Raw genomic sequence first — 22571 nt, 5'->3', positions numbered from 1 at the left:
CTTTAGGCATTTATTTAAATGGTGCCTTTCCTGCTGCCTTCACTGAGCGCTCTATTTAAGTCAAGCCATCCCTCAAACACCTTCTCTGCTACATATTTTCCCCAAAGCAGGTCCCAGCATGTAACATAGCTTATATTTTGCTTATTTCTTTTGCATATTGTCCTTCCCACCCCACTAAAATGTAAGCTCACACATGGTTTTCAGATAGGCACAAAATGTATTAATACTGAACTAAATGGACAGGTATTTGGGGGGTGGGAGCTGCGATTTTCTCTTCAGCTTCCACGTGACATGGTGACCTGGCCCGGTTTGGATCTTACTTGCCTGTGTACTGAAGAAGCCACATGCCCAGCGGTCTCTAACCCCTGTCTGAATAATTTACCGCACACTCGTCCCCACACGTGGCCTCAATCACTCGTCCCCTTGCCCCTCCATGCTGCTGCCCCGGAGGTGACCCATCAAGTGACTGGGGACGGAGTTGTGCTTGGGAACTAGGGATGACCTAGTTCCTCCTTTTCTAAGAGAGATGGGGGTTTTCCTGCTTGGGCCCGGGGGGATGGGGGTGGATGGAAAAGTCAAGATTCCCACCCAAGCCGGGGGAAGGGGCGGGGAAGGGTGTGTCTATAAATTTTAGGCCTCAGGCCTGTAGCCTGCCCCGGAGGCGGCTGGGGAGCCGCGTTGGCGACATCCCTGCGGGGGACCCACTGAGAACCTCCAGTGGACAGCCCAGGGACCCGGCACAGTGCCTGACGCCCCGCTGCTACGCCTCGCGGCCCCCTCCTCTCTTTGGGAAGCCTCGGGGCGGGGTTTGTTTACTCCTCGCACGCACCGCAGGCCTGGCCAATCCGTGGGAAGAGGTGCCGTACGACATTCATCCCGAGGGCCAATCGGCGCTCACCGTGCTGCTCCGCCGCCAAAGCTCGCGCGGGGGAAGCGGGGCAGTGGCTTGGCCGGGCGAGGGCGGACGAAGCTGCCTGCGGTCTCGGCTGCAGCCGCCGCCGCTGCTCGGTACGCGGGCGCGCCCTGACCCTTCCTCTTTGGGCAGGCTCAGGGGCGCGCGCGCGGTCGGCGTCCCGGGGCCTCGAACTCCAGGGCCTCGACTGGGCAGGCCGCGGATCGCCAGCCTGCCCGGCGTGCGAGTCGGCCGGGAGCCGGCCGCCGCCAGCCGCGGGCGCCACTGGAGCGGCGGCGCCCGAAGACGTGCCCCAGGCTCGAAGAACAGCCCTGCGCGGTCGCCTCGTTTTCTGCAGCCAAGCGGCGGTAAGGTTCAGGGTGCGGGCGCGGGCTCCGTGCCGAGGGCCTCTGGACCCGGCCCGGCGTGTTCCTGGGCAGTTTCCCTCCCTGCGCCTCCGGGCCCCCTTGTCACCCCGAGTCCCATCTGTTTATTCCCACGCATTCTTCCAGGCCTGGCCGAGTAACCCTTGAATGTCTGGGGAAGAGAGTTGGAAACCGGAGACCGCCCCTCCCCCCCCGGTCCCCCCCCGGTCTCCGCCCCCCAGCCACACACAGACACACAGAGCGAATTGGGGGAGGCACCGTCCCTGAGTCACGCCTCGTGGAAGAGAGGAAGGGCTGCTTTCTACTTTCTCGGTATCTTCAGGGGAGAAGCATGGCTTCTATGTCTGGTTTTCCATCTCTACCAGGTGTATTTCAGAGTTCCAAAGCCTCGTGCGCTTGGAAGAGCCTCGTAGCCTCTATAAGGGAACTTTTCTCTCAAGTAGAGGGTCACTTTTGGGGCCCAGACTCTTTTGAGAAATTCCGGAGAGCCAAGGTCTCTCTCCACAGAAAAGGGTAAAGATTTTTATAGGCTCTTGCAGGGAGACAGTGCAACTAAGGGGATGAGTGCTCCGTCTCTGGTACCAGTCTCTGTTACCTGGCGTTGTGTGGTCTCAGTTTCTTCATCTGTAAAATCGTATCCACCTATTGAGGGTGTTGCCAGGAGGAAATGGACTAATCGGTGTCACCATTTGGAACAAAGCTCACCTCCTATTAATTGCCCTGCCCTGCTTGAGTTAGGCATTTAATTGACCCCCGTGAATGATGGTTTAGAAAAGTTCCCCGTGTTGTTTCTCTTTTTCCGTTGAAACAGTTAACAGGCTCATCCCTTTCCGTATTCACTGCTGAAGCTCCCTTTGAGGCTTTGAATACTTTTCCTCATTCTGGCCCTGAGGGCTCAGACTCCCTGTCCCACTTCTTTGCTCTCTTTTTGGTAAGTCAGTAGCTCATTCCCTTCCTTCCCCTTTCTCCCCCAAATCTTAGTGTTGTGTTTTTTCATTTGATTTCTATAGCCTAATTTTTTTTCTGGGCCACTTTTCTTTTCTCTTAATGGCTTGAAATCATCTTCACCTAATAGGTATAGTTGAGGTTATTCATCTGTCCTCTGTACGGTGTAATCATGACCCTACCTCTGTACAAAATTATACAGAAAATAATTTAATTGATCTGATATTGCATGTTGCTTTTCCATTTCATTGGTTGGCCTATAATTTAGCTAAAGCTTTATCACTATCCTGTTACTGTAATAAATCTTTAATGGCAGTGTCCATTCTCAAGTAGCACCCGGAGAAAAATCAAATGCCTAGACCCCGGATTCTGTCACACTTCTGTGCTGGCTCTTGATGCATTTGTTATTTATTAGAACATCTTGTGCCTGGAACTAGAGTCTAGTCTCATGGCAGACATGGTGTCTGTAGCCCTGTTCTGGCAGTTCAGTTGCAGTTTCAGCAATGTGGTGCTTATATTTAATAAAGGCCCAAGACTTATTAAACTCTTATTTTGGAGTTCTCTTTCTGTCTAGTTGTTTAAGAGGGAAAACAGAAGTTTCAAGTGTTTAATACTTCACGTTACCATTTTGTGATCATATGCTTTTCCCCCCAACTCTTGGAAATGTGTCCTCCGACTGGCACCTTCAGGTTTTTCCCTTGCACCCAAAATTCTTAACTGTGAGCTATGTCCCCTCAATACAACTTGAAATTGGGTGCACAGATGTGTTTATCCTTAATATGGAAAGCATTTGTGGATGGAAATTATACATCAAAACAACCTGAAGGATTCAAAGGTTGCTTTTTGTAATTAGGAATTGAAATGTGAATATACATTTGCTTTTATTTTTTTTAGCATTGTAGAAAGACTGGCTTTGTTTTCTTGCTATTGATACTTTATGTTTTATGCATAATGCATGAGTCGTATATTACATTGCACTTCACCATTTTTATTTATTTTTAACATCTTTATTGGAGTATAATTGCTTTACAAAGGTTAGTTTCTGCTTTATAACAAAGTGAATCAGTTATACATATACATATGTTCCCATATCTCTTCCCTCTTGCGTCTCCCTCCCTCCCACCCTCCCTATCCCACCCCTCTAGGTGGTCACAAAGCACGGAGCTGATCTCCCTGTGCTATGTGGCTGCTTCCCACTAGCTATCTATTTTATGTTTGGTAGTGTATATATGTCCATGCCACTCTCTCACTTTGTCACAGCTTACCCTTCCCTCTCCCCATATCCTCAAGTCCATTCTCTAGTAGGTCTGTGTCTTTATTCCTGTCTTGCCCCTAGGTTCTTCATGACCTTTTTTTTTTTCTTATATTCCATATATATGTGTTAGCATACGGTATTTGTTTTTCTCTTTCTGACTTACTTCACTCTGTATGACAGACTCTAGGTCCGTCCACCTCCCTACAAATAATTCAATTTCGTTTCTTTTTATGGCTGAGTAATAGTCCATTGTATATATGTGCCACATCATCTTTATCCATTCATCTGATGATGGACACTTAGGTTGCTTCCATGTCCTGGCTATTGTAAATAGAGCTGCAATGAACATTTTGGTACATGACTCTTTTTGAATTATGGTTTTCTCCTGGTAGTGGGATTGCTGGGTTGTATGGTAGTTCTATTTTTAGTTTTATAAGGAACCTCCATACTGTTCTCCATAGTCACTGTATCAATTTACATTCCCACCAACAGTGCAAGAGTGTTACCTTTTCTCCACACCCTCTCCAGCATTTATTGTTTCTAGATTTTTTGATGTTGGCCATTCTGACTGGTGTGAGATGATTTCTCATTGTAGTTTTGATTTGCATTTCTCTAATGATTAATGATGTTGAGCATTCTTTCACGTGTTTGTTGGCAATCTGTATATCTTCTTTGGAGAAATGTCTCTTTAGGTCTTCTGCCCATTTTTGGATTGGGTTGTTCATTTTTTTTTGATATTGAGCTGCATGAGCTGCTTGTAAATTTTGGAGATTAATCCTTTGTCAGTTGCTTCATTTGCAAATATTTTCTCCTATTCTGAGGGTTGTCTTTTGGTCTTGTTTATGGTTTCCTTTGCTGTGCAAAAGCTTTTAAGTTTCATTAGATCCCATTTGTTTATTTTTGGTTTTATTTCCATTTCTCTAGGAGGTGGGTCAAAAAGGATCTTGCTTTGATTTATGTCATAGAGTGTTCTGACTATGTTTTCCTCTAAGAGTTTGATAGTTTCTGGCCTTACATTTAGGTCTTTCATCCATTTTGAGTTTATTTTTGTGTATGGTATTAGGGAGTGTTCTAATTTCATACTTTTACATGTACCTGTCCAGTTTTCCCAGCACCACTTATTGAAGAGGCTGTCTTTTCTCCACTGTATATTCTTGCCCCCTTTATCAAAGGTAAGGTGACCATATGTGCGTGGGTTTATCTCTGGGCTTTCTATCCTGTTCCATTGATCTATGTAGCCTGCCCCGGAGGCGGCTGGGGAGCCACGTTGGCGAGATCCCAATGTTTTTGTGCCAGTACCATACTGTCTTGATTACTGTAGCTTTGTAGTATAGTCTGAAGTCAGGGAGCCTGATTCCTCCAACTCCATTTTTCGTTCTCAAGATTGCTTTGGCTATTCAGGGTCTTTTGTGTTTCCATATAAATTGTGAAATTTTTTGTTCTAGTTCTGTGAAAAATGCCAGTGGTAGTTTGATAGGGATTGCATTAAATCTGTAGATTGCTTTGGGTAGTATAGTCATTTTCACAATGTTGATTCTTCCAATCCGAGAACATGGTATATATCTCTCCATCTATTTGTATCATCTTTAATTTCTTTCCTCAGCGTCTTATAATTTTCTGCATACAGGTCTTTTGCCTCCTTAGGTAGGTTTATTCCTAGGTATTTTATTCTTTTTGTTGCAGTGGTAAATGGGAGTGTTTTCTTAATTTCACTTTCAGATTTTTCATCATTAGTGTATAGGAATGCCAGAGATTTCTGTGCATTAATTTTGTATCCTGCTACTTTACCAAATTCATTGATTAGCGCTAGTAGTTTTCTGGTGGCATCTTTAGGATTCTCTAGGTATAGTATCATGTCATCTGCAAACAGTGACAGCTTTACTTCTTCTTTTCCAATTTGGATTCCTTTTATTTATTTTTCTTCTCTGATTGCTGTGGCTAAAACTTCCAAAAGTATGTTGAATAATAGTGGTGAGAGTGGACAACCTTGTCTTGTTCCTGATCTTAGTGGAAATGGTTTCAGTTTTTCACCATTGAGGACAATGTTGGCTGTGGGTTTGTCATATATGGCCTTTATTATGTTGGGGAAAGTTCCCTCTTTGCCTACTTTCTGCAGGGTTTTTATCATAAATGGGTGTTGAATTTTGTTGAAAGTTTTCTCTGCATCGATTGAGATGATCATAGGTTTTTCTCCTTCAATTTGTTAATATGGACTTCACCATTTTTAAAGGCTATTTAGGTGTATGAAAGTTTGTAGAATGTGGTGAGGAAACAGACTAAGCCAAAATTAAATTCATGGCAAAAATAGTGAAGTAGAACCTAGTATTCTGACTTCTAGTACATTGTTTCTTAGTTTGTCAACCTTAACAACCAATCGGGACTAAAAGATGAGAAGGGAGAGTTTAGGATGAAGTCTTAAAGGCAGAGGGGGAAACTTTCTAATTTGGGCATTAAATATTAGATATTGAGTAGTATATTAGCACCTCATTTTTTAATCTTTAAACTTAGGTATGTTTCTTTTTTTTTTTTTTTTTTTTTTAAAATTTATTTATTTATTTATTTTTGGCTGTGTTGGGTCTTCGTTTCTATGTGAGGGCTTTCGCTAGTTGCAGCGAGCAGGGCCCACTCTTCATCGCGGTGCGCGGGCCTCTCACTGTCGCGGCCTCTCGTTGTGGAGCGCAGGCTCCAGACGCGCAGGCTCAGTAGTTGTGGCTCACGGGCCCAGTTGCCCCGCGGCATGTGGGATCTTCCCGGACCAGGGCTCGAACCCGTGTCCCCTGCATTGGCAGGCGGATTCTTAACCACTGCGCCACCAGGGAAGCCCCAGGTATGTTTCTTTTAAAGATGAAATAGTAAGCCATTATTACTTACAGTCAGAACTTACTTATAGTTGGTTTACATTGTTGCTTGGCAAACTTGATTTCACTTTTTTTCTGAACCTGTCATGATATTTTAAGCTCTTACTGTAACATGTATCTTAATGTGTCTTAGGGGAAACTAGAAAGCATGAAGTTCAGTGCTTTTTAGATCATAAAGTTTTAAGCTGTAATCAGTTTTAAAGATTATAAAATATATTTGCCTCTTCATACTTGAATCTTTTCTGTTTTAATCTGGGTTAAGTAATTCTAAGGATGGGGCATGAGTACATTAAAAGTAGATTTGTGAACCCTTGGAAATTTTATGTGCATTTGTATATTTTTCTGGAGAGAAGATTCATAGTTTCTGAGGCAAAGATATTTGGACAACTCTCATTTTTATAAAATTATTTCTTTTACAGAACTAGAAGTTATATCTTCACTGGTTTTAGTTCTGTCCCCTCTGTAGTGGGTTTTCAAATATTTGAAGATACTTCCTATACTCTCATGATTCGTTTCTTTTCTAGACAAAGTATTCTCAGTCTTTAACCTCCTCTAATGATTTGCACCTCCTCAAATTACTTATGGCTCATTTGTGGGTTTGTCAGTTCATCCATATTCTTCTTAAAAGTGTAGTACCCATAATTAGATATTAACCAGTAGAGAAGACCGTAAATTACCTCTCTGATTTAAGATTAAGGGTAGACTTGCTTCTTTGGCAATCACGTGGCACTGTTAATTTACAATAATGTCCTGTCAAGAAGGCGAACTCTGGGGCTAGCCTGCCTGGGTTTAAATCCTGGTTCTACAGTTTATCAGCTGGGTGACCTTGAGTAAATTATGAAAACATTTTGGGGCCTCAGTTTTCTCATCTGTAAAATGGGGTTTATCATAGTACCTATCTGATAGGGTTCTTCTAAGGAATAAATGAATACATATATGTAAAGCATTTAGAATAGTCCCTGGCATTTAAGTGCTATGTGCATTACCCGTTATTGATTTTGTAGTCACCTAACATTCTTGAGTTGTTTTGTCCGTGCTCTCCCAGTTCTTTAATAGAATATTTTTTGGTAGGACTTGATATTTATCCCGATTAAATTTTATCTTGTCAGATTGGTTCCAGTTTGTTGACTCTAAAAAAAAGAAAAAGTCTTGATTTGGTCATTCAATAAAAAAGCTTATTTGTTTATCCATAGATTTGATAAACTATAATTTTGATAATGCTGACATAGCCTTCATACAAATATTATTAAAATGTTGACTAGGTGGGCCTAGGAGCAGAGCTCTCACCCTGCTAGAGACCTCATAATGTTGAATTTTAAAAACCTGTTAATTCTTTGATTCAAGTTGTTCAGCTAATTAGAAATCTAGCTAATTTATCATTATCTACCTCAAATAGTTCTAGGTTTTCACAAGGAAAATATAAGGAACTTTAACAATTGCCTTCCTAAAACCCAGGTAACTTTATATATACTTCATTAAAAAAAATCCTATCTGTTTAATAACTGTCAAAAAAAAAAAGAGCATTAATCTGTCATTACTCATCCTTAATGAAACTATACTGATTTCCAGGAGCATAGGCTGGTTATTGTTTTTTCTGTGTTCATAGACTGCTCTCAGTAATGACTCTAAAATCTTGTCTAGAGTTACATTTAACTCAGTGATCAATAGTTGGCAGGATCCCCTTTCCCTAGCAGCTGCATGCACATTTCATCGGGAGTGATATACCTTGTTGAAGGTTTCCTTAGAGCAGTTAGGAACTCTCTTTAGAATCTTCTCATCTATATTGAGCTTTGGTTTCCATTAATTCATTGATTAAATTTATTAAATGCCCATTTTGTGCAAGATACCAATGCTCGTTTAACCCCATACAGTCTGAAGAGAATTTTTCATGGTAGAGATACCTGAAGCAAAAAGGTAATCCATGTCCGTTTCTCGCCATTCCTACTGTTGTTACCATAGTCCGGGCCTCCATTCCTTTCCTCTACAATAATAGCTTCCTTTTGACCTTCCTTCTTTGATCTTTTTCTGTCTCCAATCCTTAAGCATTGCAGCCAGAATCATCTTTTTTGTTTTGTTTTGTTTTTTTGCTGGACTGCTCAGCATGCAGGATCTTAGTTCCCAGACCCGTGCCCTCTGCAGTGGAAAAGTGGAGTCTTAACCACTGGACCACTAGAGAAGTCCTTCATGTTTTTTCCTTAAATTAATTAATAAGCTTTTGGTTGCGTGGGTCTTTGTTGCCGCGCGTGGGCTTCCTCTAGTTGTGACGAGTGGGGGTCACTTTTCGTTGCAGTGCGCAGGCTTCTCATTGCGGTGGCTCCTCTTGTTGTGGAGCACGGGCTCTAGGCACGTGCACTTCAGTTGTTGTGGCACGTGGGCTCAGTAGTTGTGGCTCGCAGGCTCTAGAACACAGGCTCAATAGTTGTGGCGCATGGGCTTAGTTGCTCCGCATGCGGGATCTTCCCGGACCAGGGCTCAAACCCGAGTCCCCTGGATCGGCAGGCGGATTCTTAACCACTGTGCCACCAGGGAAGTCCCTGTTTTTAAAATGCATGTATTTCTTTAAAGTATTTTCTTCCCCACTGGAAAAATGTTTAATGATCTAATTAGATTTTAATTTTTGACTACTTTCCAACTCCCTTATTCTGTTTACTAGCCTTTTAAATTCAAGCCTCCCCCGCCCTCTTTATTTTTTACCTTACTTATTCTTAGAGATGATATGAACCATCAGCCAGATAGTAGGCATGGAGCAATGGGGATTCCTCACCAGCTGGTCTGTGTGTGAGTCACTCAGCTGACAGATATGGAGTGCTTACTATGTTACAGGCACTGTGTGAGCCACTGAACTGACAGAAGAGCATGACATAGCCTCAGCCCTTGAAGAATTCTAAGTGCAGGGAAAGATAGAATAGGGGAAAGTATTTGGAAAAGAGAAATCTTTCTTTTTTTTTCTTTAATACTCAAAAGCATAATAAGTTTATGTAACAGATTCCATTTTATTTTGAAAAGAGCCAAGTATGTTGTTATTAAAGAATGAGTTTGTGGGACCTGCCTGGCGATCCAGTGGTTAAGACTCCATGCTGGGACTTGCCTGGTGGCACAGTGGTTAAAAGTCCGCCTGCCAATGCAGGTGACATGGGTTCGATCCCTGGGCTGGGAAGATCCCACATGCCACTGAGCAGCTAAGCCCACGTGCCACAGCTACTGAAGCCTGCGCACCTAGAGCCCGTGCTCCGCAACAAGAGAAGCCACCGCAGTGAGAAGCCTGCGCACCACAACGAAGAGTAGCCCCCGCTCGCCACACCTAGAGAAAGCCCGCGTGCAGCAACAAAGACCAATGCAGCCAAAAATAAATAAAGTTATTTTTTTAAAAAAAGACTCCATGCTTCCACTGTAGGGGGTGTGGTTTGATCCCTGGGAGCTAAGATCCCACATGCTGCATGGTGCGGCCAAAAAAAAAAAAACAAAACTGGGGGTGTAATGTACACCATGATAAATATAGTGAACACTGCTCTATGTTATGTACGGAAGTTGTTAAGAGAGGAAATCCTAAGAGCTGTCATCACAAGGAGAACAGTAGTTTTCTGGTTCTTTAGTTTTGTATCTGTATGAGATGATGGATATTCACTAGGCTTATTGTGATAATCCCTTCATGAGGTATGTAGACAGATCATGCTGTCCACCGAAACTTCTGCAGTGCTTTTGACAGCTATATCTCAAAACTGGAAGAAAAAGAACGTATGCAACTAACAAATAGCAGTCAATAAAATGATTTCTAGGCTAAAGAAAGTTTGGAAAAACTTTTTCATGTTGTGACTACTAGCAACTTAGATGAATTTTTCACATTGAATCTACATCTATCTTAAGTAACCAGTGTGTGTTTGGTAACATTTTTATGTCCGATATCAGAAGCTCTCTCATAGTTTACATTATCTAGTGCTTACTGTGTGAATCTTGTTGTGTCTGATAGTTCCCTTGAAGATACTACCTGTTAATTAATTAATTAATTTTTGCTGTGTTGGGTCTTCGTTTCTGTGCGAGGGCTTTCTCTAGTTGTGGCAAGCGGGGGCCACTCTTCATCGCGGTGCGCGGGCCTCTCATTGTCGCGGCCTCTCTTGCTGCGGAGCACAGGCTCCAGATGCGCAGGCTCAGTAGTTGTGGCTCACGGGCCTAGTTGCTGTGCGGCATGTGGGATCCTCCCAGACCAGGGCTCGAACCTGTGTCCCCTGCATTAGCAGGCAGATTCTCAACCACTTCCCCGCCAGGGAAGCCCGATACCCCCTGTTATATCTACTCTTAGTCTTAGCTCTTGGTTATCTTGCACAAATCCCACTTTTTCTCAAGAGGAATATAGGAGATTGGTTGCTGACGATGGAGAAATAAAATAGACAAGTTGTGCTTTCTGGATTCTTCTGGGCTTAGGGACTCATGCTTGCCTTTCTGACTTCTTGTATTAATATTTGGCAGTTACCAATTTAAAATTTTCTGAAAAAGAATCTTCATATTTTTCATCTCACTATCCAGAGGTAAAACTATGTTTTTAAAAACTGCTTTTTTACTGAAAGATGATAGATACCTAAAATTGGACAAATTTTCACTAACTAAATAACACATCAGTGTAACTAGCACCCTAGATCCAGAAACAGACGATTAACAGCACCCTACTGCCCTTTCCAGTCACGAACACCTCTTCCCCAAGGGGAACTATCTTGATTTCTAACAGCACGAATTAGTAAAACTACCTTTAACCATATCTGCTTTTAGTTCTTTTGATGGTTATCACTCTTAGTGGTATAATTATTGCTGTATTTCTTTTTTTAAAACTTTTTTACTTTAATTTGAGACTTACAGGAAAGATACAACTTCCTAATGTTAATTTAACCTTTTCATAACCATTGCATAATTATCAGGAGCAAGAAACTAACATCAGGACAATATTATTAACTAAACTACAGACCTTAATTTGAATTTCATCATTTTTTTCTGTAATGACATCTTTCTGTTCCAGGATCCTATCTAGGCTCCCACATTGCATTTAGTTGTTTCTCCTTAGTATTCTCTATTCTCTAACAGCCTTCAGTTTTTCTTTGTTACATGACCTTGACACTTTTGAAGAGTACCGATCATATATTTTCCAGAATATCCTTTATTTGACTTTGTCCAATGTTGTCTCATGATTGGAGTATGGTTATGCCTTTTTACTAAAAATACCACAAAAAATGATGTGTCTTTCTTTCACAGAGCTCATCAAGGGCTTCGTCATGTCAATATGTTTTACCATTGGTGATATTTACCTTGTTTACCCTTGTTTACCTTGGTTAAGTTGATGGATGCCCACTTTCATTTTTTAAATCTTGATCTCTAATCCTTTTGGAGTTTATTTGTGTGTATGGTGTGAGATATGGATCTAATTTTATCTTTTTCAGAATGATTGCCCAGCACCATGTATTAAAAAGTTCATCTTTTCAGTTGATACCGAAAAGTATTTGACTAAATTCAACACCCTTTATGATAAAAACACTCAACAAACTAGGAATAGAAGGAACTACCTCAACATGTAAAAAGGCCCTATAGGAGAAGCCCACAGCTAACATCACACTGAGTTGTGAAAGACTGAAAGCTTTTCTTCAAGTTCAGGAACAAGACAAGGATGTCTGCAGTCACCACTCTATTTAACATAGTACTGGAAGTCCTAACTGGAGCAATTAGTCAGGAAAAAGAAGTAAAAGACATCTGAATTGGAAAGGAAGAAGCAAAATTTTCTCCATTGGCAGACAATATGATCTTTAGATGTAGAAAACCCTAAAGATTCTACATACCCAAACCTATTAGAATTAATGAACAAATTCAGCAAAGTTGCAGGATAAAAAAATCAACACAAAAGAATCAGTTGCATTTTTACACACTAACGTAGTGAACAATCCAAAGGGGAAATTAAGAAAACAATTCCATTCAGGATAGCATGAAAGGAAAAAAGAATAAAATACTTTAGGAATAAACTTAATCAAGGAGGCAAAACACTGGTACATGGAATATTATAAAACATTGCTGAAATTAAAGAAGACACAAATAAATAGACAACTTGTGTTCCTAGACTGGAAGACTTAATATTGCTAAAATGTCAATACCACACAAAGTGATGTACCGATTCAGTGCAATCTTTATCAAAATCCCAGTTTCTTTTTTTTAACAGAAACAAAAATCCGTTCTAAAATTCATAAAGAATTTCAAGGGACCTCACATAGCCAAAGTAATCCTGAAAGGGAACAAAGCTGGCGGACTCAGACTTCCCAATTTCACTACTTATTACAAAGCTACAGTAATCAAGCAATGTGGTACTAGCATAAAGACAGACATAAAAATCAGTGGAATATAATAGCCCAGAATAAACCCTTGCATATATGGGCAAGTTATTTTTGACAAGGGTGCCAAGACCATTCAATGGGGAAAGGGTGGTCTTTTCAACAAATGATGTTGGGGAAACTGGATATCCATGTGAAAAAAAAAAAATTGGGCCTTTATACCATATATGACAATTAACTCAAAATGAATCAAAGACCTAAACTTAAGAGCTAAAAGTATTAAATTCTTAGAAGAAAACATAGGTAAGAATCTTTATGATTTTGGATTTGGCAGTGATTTCTTGGACATGATACCAAAAGCACAGGTAACAAAAGTAAAAATAGATAAATTGGGCTACGTCAGAATTAAAAATGTCTGCATCAAAAGACACCATTAAGGGTGAAAGGCAGCCTATGGTATGGGAGAAAATATTTGCAAATCATATGTCTCATAAGGCGTTAATATCTAGGATATATAAAGAACTTCTACCAGAACCCAAACAACTTGATTCAAAAATTGGCAAAAGGACTTCCCTGGTGGTGCAGTGCTTAAGAATCCGCCTGCCAGTGCAGGGGACATGGGTTCGATCCCTGGTCCAGGAAGATCCCAGATGCCGTGGAGCAACTAAGCCCGTGCACCACAACTTCTGAGCCTGCGCTCTAGAGCCCAAGAGCCACAACTACTGAACCTGTGCCACAACTACTGAAGCCCGCACCCCCCAGGGCCCGAGTGCCACAACTACTGAAGGCCGCGTGCCTAGAGCCCGTGCTCTGCAACAAGAGAAGCGACAGCAGTGAGAAACCCATGCACTACAACGGGGAGTAGCCCCCGCCGCTCGTTGCAACTAGAGAAAGCCTGTGTGCAGCAATGAAGACCCAACACAGCCAAAAAAAAAAAATTGGTAAAAGACTTGAATAGACATTTCTCCAAAGAAGATATACAAATGGCCAAAAAGCACATGAAAAGATGTTTAACATCCACTAATCATTAGGGAAATGCAAGTCAAAACCGCAGTGAGAGGGCTTCCCTGGTGGCGCAGTGGTTGAGAGTCTGCCTGCCGATGCAGGGGACACGGGTTCGTGCCCCGGTCCGGGAAGATCCCACATGCCGCGGAGCGGCTGGGCCCGTGAGCCATGGCCGCTGAGCCTGCGTGTCTGGAGCCTGTGCTCCGCAACGGGAGAGGCCACAACAGTGAGAGACCTGCGTACCCCCCAAAACAAACAAACAAACAAAACAACGCAGTGAGATACCACCTCATACCTATTAGGATGACGCCTATTAAAAAAAAAAAAAACCAATAAAACAAAATAACAAGTGTTGGTGAGGATTGGAACCTTGGTTGGTGAAGAAATTGAAACCCTTACCCTGTTGGTGGTAAAATTTATAAAATGGTACAGCCAGTGTTGAAAACAGTATAGAAGTTCCTCAAAAAATTCAAAGTAGAATTACTATGTGATCCAGCAATTCCACTTCTGGATATATACTCAAAAGAATCGAAAGCAGAGCCTCAAAGCGATATTTGTACACTCATGTTTACACCCATGTTTATAGAAGATAGAAGCAACCCACGTGTCCATCAATAGATGAATGGATTAGCAAAATGTAGTATATACATACAGTGGAATATTGTTTAACCTTAAAAAGGAAGAAAATTCTTACACATGCTATAACATGGATGAACCCTGGGAACTTGATGATAAGTGAAATAAGCCAGTGACAAAAAGACAAATACTGTATGATTCCATTTATATGAAGTACTTAGAGCAGTCAAACTCATAGAGACAAAGCAGAATGGTGGTTGTCAAGGGCCACGGGGAGGGGTGAATGTGGAGCTATTGTTTAATGATTATGTAGTTGCAGTCTTTCACAGTGAAAAGAGATCTGGAGGTTGGTTATACTGCAGTGTCAATGTACTTGATGCTGCTGAACTCTAAACTGAAAAATGGTTAAGATAGTAAACCTTATGTTACGTGTATTTTACCACAATTTTTTAAAAATCTGAAAAGAGTCCATCTTTACCCAATGATTGGGGATGCCGACTTTGTCATATACTAAATTTCCATTTGTATTTAGGTCTAATTCTGTACTTTCTATTCTGTCCACTGGTCTACTGGCCTATTCGTGCATCTGTACCACAATGTTTTAATTACAGAGGCTGTATAGCATATTTTAATATCTGGTAAGGTTATTTTCCATTCATAGTTTTTCTTTTCCAGTACTTTCCTAGTTATTCTTGCATGTTTGTTTTCTATGTCAACTTTATTTTTAAAAATTTTTTAAAAATTATTTATTTGGCTGCGTTGGGTCTTGGTTGCTGCGTGTGGGCTTTCTCTAGTTGTGGCGAGTGGGGGCTACTCTTTGTTGTGGTGCGCGGGCTTCTCATTGCGGTGGCTTCTCTTGTTGCGGAGTGTGGGTTCTAGGCACGTGGGCTTCGGTAGTTGTGGCACACAGGCTCAATAGTTGTGGCGCACGGGCTTAGTTGCTCCATGGCCTGTGGGATCTTCCCGGACCAGGGCTCAAACCTGTGTCCCCTGCATTGGCAGGTGGATTCTTATCCACTGTGCCACCAGGGAAGTCCCTCTATGTCAACTTTAATATCAACCTGTCTAACTCTATAAAATGGGTTGTTAGTATTTTTATTGGGATTACATTGAATTTATAAATTAACTTAGGGAGAATTTATATCCTTATAATGTTCAATTGTCTTATCCAAGAACAGGGTATGTCTTTCCGTTGTTCAAATCTTTAGGAGTATTGAAAAATTTCCTTGTTTTTTTTTTTTTAAAAAAGCTTTATTGCATTATAATTATCATAAACTTTACCTTTTAAAGTATATGATTTGGTGGTTTTTGGTATATTCACAGAGATGTGCAGCCATCACCACCACCTAATTCCAGAACATTCCTAGTAACCTGAAGAGAAACCTGTGCCCTTTAGCAGTCACTCCTCATTCCCTTCTCCCTCCAGCCCTGGGCAACTACTAATTTACTTTATGTTTCTTTGGATTTGCCTCCTCTGAATAGTTCATATAAATGAACTATTCATGTATAATATCTAAATCATATTTAAATTCCGTCATACAACGTGTGGCATTTTGTGACTGCCTTCTTCCACTTAGTGTAATATTTTCTAGGTTTATACATAGTGTAACGTAACAATACTTCATCTCCTTTTTATTGCCAAATAATATGCATTCCGTTGTATAGATATAGTCCTTTTTATTTATCCATTCATCAGTTGGTAGACATTGGGTTTGTTTACGCTTTTTGGCTATTATAATAATGTTGCTACGAACATTCGTGCGCAGGCTTTTGTGTAGACGTATGTTTTCAATTCCCTCATACAAGTTTTTATACATTTCTTGTAATTTATTATTAAGTATTTAATCTTTCCTACTATTGGACTTTCTTTACCCTTGTAATCCTCCTAGTGTTTATTGATTTTTGTGTTTTTTTGTATTGATTTTGTTGCTGTACGTAAGTTAAACTCGACTGTAGTTTAACATATTGTTCCTATTATCTGGCTTTGGTGTAAGGGTTATACTGACCACATCAAATGAGGCATTGTTTTGAAGAGAATTCTTTGGAAAACAATGTGTATTCTCCCATTTTGGGGGCAGGTTGGTACATATGTCTCTTAGACCACACTTACTAATTGTGTTGATGAAATTTTGTGTATACCCTTACTGACTTTCTTATTTTGTCTGTTCAACTCATCATTACTGAGAGGTGTATGTTAAAATCTCTTTTATAGTTGTAGATTTCTCAGTTTCTCCTTGTAAATTTGCCCTTTTTTTCTTTATACATTTGTGAACTGTTATAAAATACATTCAAATTTAGAATATTTGTGTCTTCCTGCTGAAAAGAACCTTTAATCGTTATATCCTCTTTATCCTCTATAATGCTCTTACTGTGAAGACCATTTGTGTGTTTATAGAGTCACATTGTCTTTTTTCATTCTGTTACTTTCTGTGGAGGTATGTGTTAGATACTGCAAAGAGCAGTTGGATTTTGTTTTCCATTTTATTGTTTATTTTAAACCCAATGTGACAGTCTTTTTAACTAACGAGTTTATTTATGTATTTGCATTTCTTTCTACCATCCATTTATACTGCTTTTTCTGTGCTGCTTCTGTTTTTCTATCCTACCAGCTTTTGATAATTCTTTTATCCTTTAAGTGGTTGCCTTTACATTTTTAGTGAGCATATTTAATTTAACACAGTATTTTCTAAACAGCACAAGGCCCTTTGAATTCTTTAATTCTGATCAAATGCCTCCCTTCTTATATTATTGTTGTCCAGGCATATTTCCTCCTGTTTTTTCCCCCACTTTCTTCATCTTCTAAAATTATTCAGTATAACTGTCATACAGATGATGTATGTTTATATATAATCTTACCGTTTTTATTTCTCTTCCTTGAATTTCTTTTGCATTTTCAGCTTAGTTTTCCATTTTCCTGAAGTATATCCTTTGGATGCCTCTTTATTGAATGTCTGTTGAAGGTAAACTCACTGAAAATGTCTTTTATTTCACGCTTATTTTTAGGTGAAAACTATTCTAAAATAGTTTAGAATTCTAGTTTGCTTTTGTTTTCCCTTAACACCTTGAGGATATTCACCGTGTTTTTGCTTTTGCTGCTGTTGAGAAGTCTTCTGCAGTCTAATTGTCATTTGCTTGTAGATAATCTGTTTTTCTCTCTGCCTGTGTTTTTTCCCCCAATTTAAAAAAATTGTAGTAAAATACACATAACATAAAGTTTACTGTGTTAACCATTTTAAAGGATACACTTCAGTGTCATTAAGTACATTCATATTGTTGTGCAATCATCACCATCATCTCCAGAACTCTTCTTCTTGAAATCTGAAATTCTGCACCCATTTTCCCCTTCTCCAGCCCCTGACAACCACCATTCTACTTTCTGCCTCTATGATTTTGATTACTCTAAGTAGTCATATAAATCATAGAACCATACAGTATTTGTCTTTATGTGATGGGCTTATTTCACTAAGCATAGTGTCCTCAGAGTTCATCCATGTTAGAGTACGTGTCATTATTTTCTTCTTTTTTAAGGTCGAATAATATTCCATTGTATGTGTATATGTAGCATATTTTGCTTATCCATTCATCTGTCTACGGATACTTGGGTTACTTCCAAATTTTAGGTGTTGTAAATAATGCTGCCGTGAGCATGGGTGTACAAATATCTCTTTGAGACCCTGCTTTCAGTTTTTTCGAGTATATATCCAGAATTGGAATTTCTGGATCACATGGTAATTCTAGTGTGAATTTTTTCAGGACTTCCATACTGTTTAAACTCCACACTAGCTGTACCATTTTATATCCCCACTGGCAGTGCACAAAAGTCTCGACTTCTGTACATCCTTGTCAACGCTTCTTGTTTTGAGAGTAACCATTCTAATGGGTGTGAGATAGAACCTCACTGTGATTTTATTTTGCCTTTTTCTAATGATTAGTGATGTTGAGTATCTTTTCATGTACTTGTTGGCCTTTTGTACATCTTCTTTGGAAGAAAGTCTATTCAAGTCCTTCGCCCATTTTGGAATCGGGTTGTTTGGTTTTGTTTTTTTTTTCTTTTTTTGGTTGTTGAGTTTTAAGAGTTCTCTGCATATTCTGGATATTGATCCCTTGTTGGATGTATGATTTGCAAATATTTTCTCCTGTTCTGTGGGTTGCTTTGTTACTTTGTGGATAGTGTCTTTTGATGCACAGAATTTTAAATTTTTCATGAAGTTCTATTTGTCTGTTTTGTCTTCTGCTGCCTGTGCCTTTGGTGTCATTCTCTGCTTGTTCTTAAGATCTCTTTATTTTTAGTGTTTTGCTGTGTCTGGATGAATTTTTTTTTTTAATTGGAGATCATTATGATACCTGAGTCTGAGGATTTTTAGGAGACCTCTTTTTCCCCTAGTTTCCAGAGCTAGATAGAGACATTTTCTTGTCTTTGCTGGTGGTTGATTTCCTTCTCCTCCCCTAGTCCATCCTTTCACTGAGAATGTTTGAAACGGGGTGGAAAAAAAAAAAAAAAAAAAAAAAAGAAAGGGAGTGGGGACCTTAATTCCAACTCTTCACTTCATGTGATTCCCAAAGCCTCGTCTCTTGTCACTTTAAGGCCATTAAAAGTTAAAAGTTTTGGTTATTTGTGTTGACGAATTCCTCCATGGCAGCTGAAAACTTTGCTTTCTTGTGAGCTCAGCATTTGAGAGAATATGTATTTTAATGTATCCAACATTTCTAGATATTTGTTAAGGTGAAGTTTACAGACCCTTTAGTTCACTGTGTTACCAGAAACAAATATTTTTTGGGGGTATATAATTTCTTTCCTTCTTTTCTCTTTTCTTTTTCTGAAATTCCCTTTTAGTTGGACATCCTAGATTTGTGATTCTTATTTTTTTCTAATTTTAAAAAGCTTTTTGTTATAGTTTGTAGATTTCCCACTCTTCCTTTGCTTTCTTTCTCTTTCTCCCCTTCTTTTCTTTCTTTCCTTTCTTTTCCTTCTTCTGTTTTGTTAATTCGGTCTTTTTATTTCATGTTAGAGACTTTCCTCATTTGTTCAGTAAACTTTGGCCATCTGTGTAAAGAGTGAGACAGTAAAAACTCTGTCCGTGGGGAGTTGTTAACTGCAAGTCTTAATACAGGGTGATGGAGTGATTGAGGGTCTCTTCTCTTGGGTCAGATTCCCTATGGAGGAATCTCGTAGTCTCTTGCTTGATTGGCTTGTGTTCTGGAAGCTGATTTGGGGAAGACGGCTGGGGTCCACTGTTCAGCATGTGAATCTTAACTTAATCTCTTTGTGGTATGCTGTGACACACAACCCCTGTGTGTACCTGGTTTCTACATCCTAGTTTAGTGTCTTAAGACAAATCACTTGTCTCTTGCTAGGGTGCAGGAGAAGCAGTTTCTTGGCTACATGATAAGGCTTCTGGGTGAAACCTGTTCCTTATACAGCCTTTCAACCGATATTCCTATTTTCAGCCCCGACCCAGATGTCTCCATTCTTAAGCCTTTCTGTTGTGTTTGCAGCTTATTGGTTTCATACCCTCACCTGCCCTCACATGCATAGGGTTTGGCTTGTTCTGTTTTACCAAGCCAAGTTCAGCTACCCTCTGTCTAGCTTCAGTGAGCTGTATTTATGTCCCTGATGTTTCCTTTCATGCTACATATGTATATGTTTTTAAAAAAATATTTATTTATTTATTTGACTGTGCTGGGTCTTAGTTGTGGCATGTGGGCTCTTACTTGTGGCATGCGGGATCTAGTTCCCTGACCAGGGATGGAACCCGGGCTCCTTGCATTGGGAGCATGGAGTCTTAACTGCTGGACCACCAGGGTAGTACCAATATGTATATTTTTTGGATGGTTTTATCCTTTTTTAGTCCTTTAGCTTCATTTTAATGTAGTTTCAAAAGAGAATGGATATAAACCTGTGTTTTCGTATTTAACAAAAGAACCTTATGGACAACTACATGTAAAAGAAAGATATTAGAACATTTTTTCACACCAGGTACAGAAATAAACTCAAAATAGATTAAAGACCTAAATGCAAGCCTGGAAACCATAAAAATCCTAGAAGAAAACATAGGCAGAACATTCTTTGACATAAATTGTAGTAACATATTTTTGGATCTGTCTCCTAAGGCAAAGGAAACAACAGTAAAAATAAACAAATGGACCTAATTAAACTTAGAAGCTTTTGCACAGCAAACGAAACCATCAACAAAATGAAAAGAGAACCTACTGTATGGGAGAAAATATTTGCAAATGATATGACTGGTAAGGGATTAATACGCAAAATATATAAACAGCTCATACATGTCAATCTTAAGAACAAACAACCCAATCAAAAAATAGGCAGAAGATCCAAACAGACATTTTTTCCAAAGAAGATGTATAGATGGCCACCAGGCACACCAAAGGATGCTCAGCGTTGCTAATAATCAGAGAAGTGCAAATCAACACCGCAACGAGCTATCACCTCAACCTGTCAGAAATGCTGTCATCAAAAAGACCACAAATAACAAACGTTGGCTAGGATGTGGAGCAAAGGGAACCCTTGTACACTGTGAGTGTAAATTGGTGAAGCCACTGTGGAAAGCAGTGTGGAGGTTCCTCAAAAAAATAAAAATAGAACCACCATATGATCCAGCAATACCACTCATGCGTATATATCTGAAGAAAATGGAAAACACTAATTCATAAAGATGCATGAACCCCAGTGTTCATAGGAGCGTTATTTACAATAGCCAAGATATGGAAGCAGTCTAAGTGTCCATCAACAGATGAGTGGGTAAAGAAGATGTGGTACACGTATTCAATGGAATACTACTCAGTCGTTAAAAAGAATGAAAATTTTCCATTTGCAACAACATGGATGGACTTGGAGGGTGTTATGCTTAGTGAAGTAAGTCAGACAGAGAAAAACTAATACTATATGACATTATTTATATGTGGAATCTAAAAGATGAACTAGTGAATATAACAAAAATGAACCAGACTCAGATATAGAGAACAAACTAGTGGTTACCAGTGGGGAGAGGAAAGGGAGAAGGGGCAAAATAGTGTTAGAGGATTAAGAGGTACAAACTAATGTGTATAAAAATAAATATGCTACAAGGATATATTATACATCACAGGGAATAGAGCCAATATTTTATAATAATTATAAATGGAGTATAATCTTTAAAAATTGTGTATCACTATATTGTATACCTAAACTTATATAAAATTGTAAATCAACTACGATTTTAAAGCAAAAGGAACCTTATAATACGTTTTAAATATGTTGTATTCACTTAAAATAGTATTGTTATAAATTCAGGAATTTCTTCTGTCTTCCTTTTCCACTCATGTTTATTTCAGTTTCGTATCTTGGGTGAAGAGTAGAAGGATAGGTAAATATAGGCACGAATGCAGAAGGGCAACAGGACAGAGACATAGAGAAAAGGAAAAACGCGTCTCTTAATAAGACCTTGAGAGACTTAGATGTAGGTACCAGTGAGACTTTAGTGAAGTAATAGTGCCATCTTCTGGCTTTTTAAAACCTGTGTTCCTGTAATTTTATCTTGGAATCCCACATGTCGCTACATTGCACTGTGTGTCAGATATGGTGAATTTGGTCTTGTTTAGTTCTCTACCTTTTTGTAGAAAAAGGCTTTTCTTTACATAGGATTTGATTAGAATACAATAATTCTGGTTTTTCAAGCTCCTTAAGCGAGGATTCTATCTAAAATGTTACAAAAACCATACCCTGACTCTGTACTTCAGATATTATTTCTACTTATTTTTTGAAAGCAGTATTGTTTCTCTCTCTCTCTCTCTTTTTTCTTTTTGGCTGCATTGGGTCTTCATTGCTGCCCACGGGCTTTTCTGTAGTTGCGGTGAGCAGGGGCTACTGTTCATTGCAGTGCATGGGCTTCTCATTGTGGTGACTTCTCTTGTTGCAGAACACGGGCTCTAGGCGTGTGGGCTTCAGTAGTTGAGGCACGTGGGCTCAGTAGTTGCGGCGCGTGGGCTCTAGGGCACGTGGGCTTTAGTAGTTGTGGTGCACAGGCTCAGTAGTTGTGGCTTACAGGCTCAGTAGTTGTGGCCCACGGACTTAGTTGCTCCACAGCATGTGGGATCTTCCTGGACCAGGGATCGAACCTGTGTCCCTTGCATTCGCAGGTGGATTCTTAACCACTGCGCCACCAGGGAAGTCCAGAAGTATTGTTTCTGTATGAAGGAAAATACAGAATTAAAAATTAAATTGGTGTGTTACATAGGTATTTTGTGTTTGTGGGAAAAATACAGAATGTATAAAGGATGTAAGTAGCTCATCTTATTATTTCATTAAAATTGATCAAAGAAAAGAAAAATGTGTTCTTCCCACTCTTTGCCATATGT

The 22571-nt window shown here is 39.8% G+C and overlaps 1 protein-coding gene across 5 annotated transcripts in view; it reads left to right on the top strand.

Annotated features, from left to right (window-relative positions):
- The first annotated feature begins 936 nt into the window (after nt 1–936).
- Nucleotides 937–22571, top strand: part of TFDP2 (transcription factor Dp-2) — a 167411-nt gene continuing 145776 nt past the window's right edge. For 3 of the 5 annotated variants that reach the window (XM_032629719.1, XM_032629718.1, XM_032629717.1), the window contains exon 1: nt 937–1260. The gene's annotated coding sequence lies outside the window, so the exon portion shown is untranslated. The remainder of the gene's footprint in view (nt 1261–22571) is intronic. The other 2 variants (XM_032629722.1, XM_032629721.1) reach the window with 1 other exon arrangement.

This window comes from Phocoena sinus, chromosome 4, assembly GCF_008692025.1.
Source record: "Phocoena sinus isolate mPhoSin1 chromosome 4, mPhoSin1.pri, whole genome shotgun sequence".
Classification (NCBI taxonomy): Eukaryota; Metazoa; Chordata; class Mammalia; order Artiodactyla; family Phocoenidae; genus Phocoena; species Phocoena sinus.
This window is presented reverse-complemented; position numbering and strand designations above follow the sequence as displayed.